Genomic DNA, 8,572 nt, shown 5'->3' on the forward strand with positions numbered 1-8,572 from the left:
TCGGGCCACGCCCCCCGCCGCCGCTCGCTGTTTCCCGCTTCCCTGCCTTTCTGTCGCTTCGCCTGACTGTACTGTATTTTGTTAGTTCTTGCTCTCCTTGCTAGGATTGTTGCCCCCCCCTGTACTGTTGTCCCCTGCGCCCACCCGCCCTGATCCCCGCTTCCCGCTTCCCGCCGCCGGGAGTGTGGACACGCCCCCTTCCTCCCCGCTCCCACCTCCCAGCTGCTCCTCCCTCCCTGCACTTCGCCATAAATGGCGACCGTGCGCACGCGCAGCGTTGACGCGCAGCGGGCGCGCCGATTGTGCGCCGAAGGTGCGCCAAAGGTAAGCCCGTCTGCGCCCGTCCGTGCCTGGCCCGCGCCCAGCGCCCGAACCCCTGGCCCCCGAGGACCCCAGCCCACCCGCCAGACGTACGACGCCGCCACCCTCAACGCACTCAACACCGGCCGAACCCCGGGATGCCACCAAGCCATCCCGAGACGCACCCACGGACCCTTCAGCTGCCTCGCCTGCAAGTTCACCTGCATCTGGACCTGCCCCGCACCAGCACCCGCCAAGCCGAACACCAGCAGCAACCACCTCAAGTGCATCCTGCTCAACACCCGATCCGTCCACAGACACGCCATCGAACTCTGGAACCTCCTCGACACCACATCCCCAGACGTTGCCTTCCTCACGGAAACCTGGATGAACGACTCCTCAGCGCCCGACATCGCCATCGCCATCCCAGAGGGATACAAGATCACCCGGAGAGACCGCGACAACCAGACTGGAGGAGGCATCGCCATCGTCCACAAGAACACCATCCGCATCACGACCAACACCGACGACACCCTGACTACCGCCGAACACCTACACTTCCAGATCCACACCGACCCCAAGACCACCCTCAGAGGCACCCTGATCTACCGACCCCCGGGACCACGCACAACATTCAGCGAAGACATCGCTGACTTCATCAGCCCGCACGCCCTCCCCTCCGCTGACTACATCCTCCTCGGGGACATCAACTTCCACCTGGAGAACAACAACGAAGCAACACCACCACCCTGCTCGAGAACCTCGCCAACCTCGGACTCAAGCAGCTGGTGTCCACCCCCACCCACCTCGCCGGACACACACTCGACGCCGTCTTCTCATCCAGCAAAGACATCGCCTTCAGCCACGCCACTGGACTCCACTGGACGGACCACAGCTGCGTCCACTTCACCTTCAGAAGAACCACGATCCACCACCACCAGCAACAGGAGGCTCGAAGAAGCTGGAACAAGATCACAGCCGACCACTTCGCCGCTTCCCTGAGACAGCACCCCCCAGCCAGCTCAGCGAACCCCAGCCAGGCCGCCGACAACCTCACGAAGTGGATCAGCACCTGCGCGGATGAACTCGCCCCACTGAGGACCCCGCCCAACAGACCCGGCAGCAAGAAGGCCCCATGGTTCACCGACGAACTCAAGAGCTCCAAGAAGAACTGCCGAGCCCTCGAGAAAGCCTGGAGAAAGGAGCCAACACCGGACAACATGACCACCCTCAAGCTCGCCACCCGGAAGCACCATCAACTTATCCACGCCACCAGGAAAACTGCATTCAAGGACCGGCTGGACAACAACGCACACAACTGCAAGGAACTCTTCAACATCGTGAAAGAGCTCTCCAACCCCAACGCCGGAAACAACTACATCACCCCATCGCAAGACCTCTGCAACTCCCTCGCCTCCTACTTCCACAACAAGATCGCTGACATACACAACAGCTTCATCCCACAAACAACGCCCCCCACGACCGCACCAACGCCCCCCACCACCACCCTCAGCGCCTGGACCCCGATCAACACAGAAGACACCATCCACACGATGAACTCTATCCACTCCGGATCTCCGACCGACCCCTGCCCTCACCACGTATTCAACAAGGCCGACGCTGTCATCGCACCCCACCTGCGAGACATCATCAACACCTCCTTCGACACCGCCACCTTCCCTGAGAGCTGGAAGCACACCGAACTCAGCGCTTTACTAAAGAAACCAACAGCGGACCCCACCGAACTCAAGAACTACCGCCCCATCTCGCTCCTCCCGTTTCCAGCCAAAGTCATCGAGAAGACCGTCAACAAGCAGCTGGCCGCCTTCCTCGAGACGAATGGATCCCTCGACCCTTCACAGTCTGGCTTCCGAGCCAACCACAGCACCGAGACCGCCCTCATCGCTGCCACCGATGACATCCGAGCCCTGCTGGACAACGGAGAAACAGCGGCCCTCATCCTCCTAGACCTCTCCGCGGCATTCGACACTGTCTGCCACCGCACCCTAGTGCAGCGCCTCAGCAACGTCGGAATCCAGGAGAAGGCACTGGAATGGATCATCTCCTTCCTCGACGGAAGGACACAGAGAGTCCGCCTACCACCGTACAAGTCAGAGGCCACCGAAGTCATCTGCGGCGTCCCCCAAGGATCCTCACTCAGCCCCACCCTCTTCAACGTCTACATGAGCCCCCTTGCGGCCATCGCACGCCAACACAACCTCAACATCATCTCCTACGCCGACGACACCCAGCTGATCCTCTCCCTGACCAACGACCCCGCCGCCGCCAGAGCCAACCTCCACAAAGGGATGAAAGACGTAGCCGAGTGGATGATGACCAGCCGCCTGAAACTGAACTCAGACAAGACGGAAGTCCTCATCCTGGGCTCCTCGCCCTCCGCCTGGGACGACTCCTGGTGGCCCCCCGCCCTGGGCACCGCACCCAAACCGACAGACCACGCACGAAACCTGGGCTTCATCCTGGACTCCTCCCTCTCGATGACCAGACAAGTCAACGCCGTCTCCTCGTCCTGCTTCAACATCCTGCGCATGCTACGGAAGATCTTCCGGTGGATCCCCACCGAGACCAGGAAGACGGTCACCCAGGCCCTTGTCACCAGCCGACTGGACTACGGCAACGCCCTCTACGCCGGAACCACAGCCAAGCTCCAGAAGAGACTCCAGCGGATACAGAACGCCTCAGCCAGACTCATCCTCGACATCCCCCGAAGCAGCCACATCTCCGGACATCTGAGAGACCTGCACTGGCTCCCCGTCAACAAGAGAATCACCTTCCGTCTCCTCACCCACGCACACAAAGCCCTACACGACCAAGGCCCGAGCTACCTCAACAACCGCCTCAACTTCTACGCTCCCAAACGCCATCTCCGATCAGCCAGCCACGCCCTCGCCGCCGTCCCCCGCATCCGAAGAGCGACAACAGGAGGAAGGTCCTTCTCATACCTGGCCGCCAAGTCCTTGAACTCCCTCCCGACCGACCTGCGCCTGACCCAAGACCACCTCTCCTTCAGGAAGAAGCTCAAGACCTGGCTGTTCGAGCAGTAGCGGCACCCCCCCCAACCCCCCCCCCCTCCTAGCGCCTTGAGACCCTCCGGGTGAGTAGTGCGCTTTATAAATGGCTTGATTGATTGATTGATTGTTGAGAGTTAAATTACCTCACAATCTCTTTAGGATAAAATCTTTTATAACGTGTATGTGCTGCGCGTCAAGTATTCACTTTATCTTATTAAAGTATACCCACAAATGTCACAATATGTAATTAATTCTCCTCACTAATTGTTGCGGGTTTGCTGAGTAACGTTATTTCAGCAGACCATCATTAATTACATGTTCTTTCCTCCTAGCACCGCCCATGACTGACTTTTTGCCGTCTGTGGCTATCGTCAGGCATTGAATGCATGCTTGAAGGGGTATAGGCAATTAGAGGAATCTTGGACTCTGTGCATGCGAGTACCGAGGATTCCTGAAGCGACAGAGGCTGACTGACGTCGCACTCACCTCAGGACTCTACCATGATGAAAATAGCCATTCCAGACATAGTACAGCTTCAAGACCGGAACAAAACTCCTCTGTTTGCCCGAGCGATTCAGAGTTCCGGAGAATTTCAGCCTTTTTTCAAGAAGGTAAATGTGCCACTTTTATCAAGGGCCCCCCTCCCGGCGGAGCTCAGCACTTAGGCTGCCATCTTCTTCCGTGGCCAGACCATGCCCTGTAATTGAATCTGCAAGGCCAAAAATGGCATTTGTAACTGAATAGTCGTACTTCTTTCTGCCCCTTTTAAATACTTTTGTCAGTCCTTCCATACGTTCAAAACGCATATTGACGCATGATCATAAGTCTGTGTGCAGCGGCATCGAAGGCAAATCCTTATAGCAAGGTTGTAAAGACCTCTTGCTGATTGCATGACTTGTGGGAAAGTAAGAAAATCGAATGTGCGACTACATAAGTCTCAATACAGTCCTTCAAGGGAATTGTTCTGGGTGCACTACCGTAGTGTTAAATGCCTGAAGTGAGTGTGTGTGCCTCACGGACCTGAAGAGATAAGAGGCCTGTAGAGTGGTAGGAGCTACAAGTGACTGGAGAGCAGAGAGTTTTTTGAAAGACAAAAGCATGTGCAATGTACAGTTTGCTGCAACAGAACCACCCACCACATAGAATACTCAGCTAACATATGTTCATGCTCCTGGACTGGGAAGGGATATTCATTGGACAGACAAAATGTAGGCAAACAATCCAACCACATATGGACAATGCAATGGAGTAGTGTCTTCCTACTTCCCAAAGTCTTGGTGTCATTGGTGTGCCATCGCTGGATTCCTTTACTGAAGTATGGAGACCTCCCTAGTATGACAATGCAGGTGGCCGGTAAAGGGAATCTCTTCCACATGTATAGTTGAATGGGAAAGTGGAATTATCAATGGATGACAGTGTGAATGTTTAAGTGGATGGATTGTTGGAAGGGTTCATAGAGGCAAATTTGGGTAAGTGCATGTGTAGACAGGATGATTGATTTAATAGATTTGAGATTGAAGGCATGTGTGGGAGGTTGATTAGCTGCATGGGGGCAAATAAATTCAGAGAGTTACAATTTGGACATGCACATACCCTTTCCATGCAGGTATCGCCTCAAACAGATATGCATATATCCATAAAGGCAGGCACCCACTCAAATAAGCAAACAATGTAAAAGATAGGCATAGGTACAAATAGGCACCCTCAGACAGGCACACACTTTGAACAGCAAACACAAGACTAAAGTGAACACAGGCCAAAACAAGAATAAACAGGCAGGATGTATTTTAACACACAAATAGAACATGTCTCTCCTCCTCTTCCCCTTACCTGTGGTTGGGCTCATACCTTATCCATGCTGAAGGGCATGGATGGATAAGGTGTGGCTTCCGGAAAAGAAGGTTGTGCTCAGCGGGGGTACTACTCTCACTAAGGGTTGGCTGCTCAATGCTGAGTTTGGCAGAGAACCTGGAAAGAGATCTGGCTTGTGGCCAACCCTGTTGAGCATGGCCAAAGGCCATGACCCATGGGGGGTTTCCAGTACCTCTTTGGTCAGGCCCTATGGCCAGGTCAGACCCAGTAGCCAACACTCACTGCACACATCCACTCACATGGAACTTGGGCTCAGTGCCTGGCTTTGTTAAATCAATAAAAGGCATGTTGGTCTGCTGACCCCAGCAGATCACCATCTGTTTGATGGCAGAAAATGATAGTAGATTGTAATTTGCAACCTATCTCATGAATATTGATGAGGTAGGAAGTATTGTGACCCATTATGATCAAGTGTTTTGAGAACCAGCCTAATAGTACATAGGTTGGTTTGCAAAATATCATTATATTTGTACTTCTGGACTCATACTTTGCCAGTGAGGAACCGACATATATGACAAAAAACATAAAGGGTCTTATTACAATTTTGGGGGCCCTCTTGTTGGCCTGCTAATGCCGCGCTGTGCCGACAGAAGGACCACCAAGCCAATCAAGCTCCCACCTGCCGTATTGCAACTGTAGTTTATGGCAAGCGAGCGGGTGGTGCTGTGGCGGTCTCACAGCATTGGCTGTATAAGGCTCATAGATGAGCCTTAACTGCAGACACTGCTGTGACAGCACCTACTGTTTCTAAGGTAAATAGTTAATAAGCAAGATGAATTGCTGTGGAAGAGCATAGGGAAACACAAAAAAGTGGAGGGAGACTGTTTAAAAAGAAATGAAGATATAAGAGTTGTTTTCCACATATATTTAAGTAAATCAAATATTCAATACAAAACACATGAAACCATATACAAATTGCTCTGAATTACATTAAATGTCATGCAACATGTGAAAACGTGCAAAAGTGCGTGTGAAAAGATGAGAGGCAAAAGTGACACATAGAGGGTATGCACAGCTGGAAGGAAGGCGCAGACAGGGTTATATATACAGTGAGATAGAATGTGATGCCTGTACAGTTAATACAATTTATGTACGAATTCCTCTAGGGCAATCATAATTAGGCCTGGGCAAAAATTTCGTTCCGTTCGCGGAAATTGCGATAATTTGACATTTTTGCGTTCCGCGGAGAGCGCGAAAATGTCAAAAATTCCGGTTTCCGCAGCTTGGCGATAATTTGTTTCTTGCTCGCGCTGTAAAATGATACATTCTCGCGCGCCCGCGATCGCCTTACCTGAATCCCTGCGTTCGCCGACAAGTTTTCTTGATCCGGTCGCGTTCTCCATGAGATGTTGTATTGTTTTTAGCCATTTGCGCTGTCTCGCGACAGTTCGCGCCCGCAGTGACGTCATGCGTCGCGCGATCACGTCTTTCTTCTCGCGATCATGCACCGCGAGAACAACTCAAAACAAGATGGCCGCGCCCGCAAGCAACCACATGGGTAAGTTGGCGACCCGCAACCATGCAGAAAATCTCGCGAACATGCCGGAAAAAAACTTCCGCATCTTCGCGATATTTCTGCTTGTTTGCGATAATTTTAAACATTCTCGCGATAATTTGCGAAGGTTAATTCCGCAAATTCCGCCCACCCCTAATCATAATCAAGGCACCCTAAATTACGCTGTGAGGGTCGACGGCATTTTGGCTTTGTGCAATGTTAGGCCATCATCAGGACCAGGTTACATAATTAATTACAGTGCTTTATAAGGAATTAAAGAAACACATTCAATGGTGGACCTTAGAGGGAGGAACAATTAGAGGGTAAAGAATAGGAAAAAGGGTGTTTGTATGCCCAGATGACAAGGTGATGGGGCACGAGGGCAACCATATAGGCCACAGAGGGGCAGAATCGGAATAGGTTGGGTCAATCTGCTCATATGAGGACAGGTAATTGTGCACTTTTCATGATTTGAAAAACAAGGGTGTGACTGAAAACTGGTTGTTATGGAACCGGCCCCAATTATTGTGTGTTTGCAGTTGGTATAGGGTGTCATAAAATTCATCACGTAGGTATGGATAGGTCCTTTCGTTGTCGTAGTTTTTTATATCATTTGGGGTTTTGGTGATCTTTTTATTCTGCTCGAAACTATTGAAAGTTGCAATTGTCACATTGATTTTGTCGAGGAGCCTCTTAACTTCTATAAGGGTACTCTCTTCCAGAATCAACTTCTCTAGTTCGGCTATCTCTTGCAGTTCTTACCGGCTGTGTTCGATAGCCGTGTCAATTCCAAGGACAATCCAATATCTGGAGCAGGTGGTGGCGAGGTGGCTGAAGCCTAATCTAAATTTGGGGTCCATGCCATTACTTGGCCCACGAAACCCAACAATCACTCTTCAATTACATCAGCCTGAGGTCTTACCCCCATTAAGGGACACTATAAATGCCAGATATGTGTTGCCTGGTCCTCCACACTTAACACAAAGGAGTTTAAGTACAATGATTTGATGTACCAGCTGAAAAGCTTTATGAACTGTAGATCCAGCTATGCCATATACGCCATTTGATGCCCCTGCAACCATTATTAAATTGGACAGACCACTCAGATGGGTAAGGGCAGAATAATTCAACATCGGAGTCGCATCTGGTGTGGTACCCTAAATGCCCTGTTGGTACAACACTTCCAAGAACAAAACCACAATGAATTGGACTTCATATGGCAGGTCATAGACAAACCCACCTTACCACAAAGAGGTGGTAACCTGGAACAGTTACTGAACCGATGTGAATGTAGGTGGATAGCCCGTTGTCAGACCGTTGAAGATGGCCTCAACACCCTGGGTGAATGGAACAACACAGTTACATGTTAGGATGTTCCCCTTGAATCCTTATCCACATTTATAATTCGCCGCCACCGCAACCCTGTTTCTGAACCTTCTTAGTGAGCGCCCTGAATCACTTCCCTGCTCACTTGATAACTCATGTACAGTACTTACAGCCCCCGCTCTATGTGAATTCTCTCCAATACATCATAGCTCAGATAGATTATGACTTGTTATCTCTTTTATCAGCTTCTCTATGCTAAAGTCTATTGTACCTAAATATTTAGCTGGTGTCTATTGCACTTTCGTGTACAAATATTGCTAAGTTATTTATTCTATCAGCTTCTTTGTTATAAAGTAATTTGTACCAAAAATATGTAGCTTATCTCTTCTTGCACTTCCATTTACAAGTAATGCTATGTTTCACATTTCATTTGCGCTGTATATTTTAATTTTGATAGAATCGCTGATATTATTCAACTAGATCAATACAACCTTGTTTTAATAACTTTATCGCTCTGATTTTGCGCTCTTTAATCCTATTCTTGGCA

This window comes from Triturus cristatus, chromosome 11 (genome assembly GCF_964204655.1).
Source record: "Triturus cristatus chromosome 11, aTriCri1.1, whole genome shotgun sequence".
Lineage (NCBI taxonomy): Eukaryota > Metazoa > Chordata > Amphibia > Caudata > Salamandridae > Triturus > Triturus cristatus.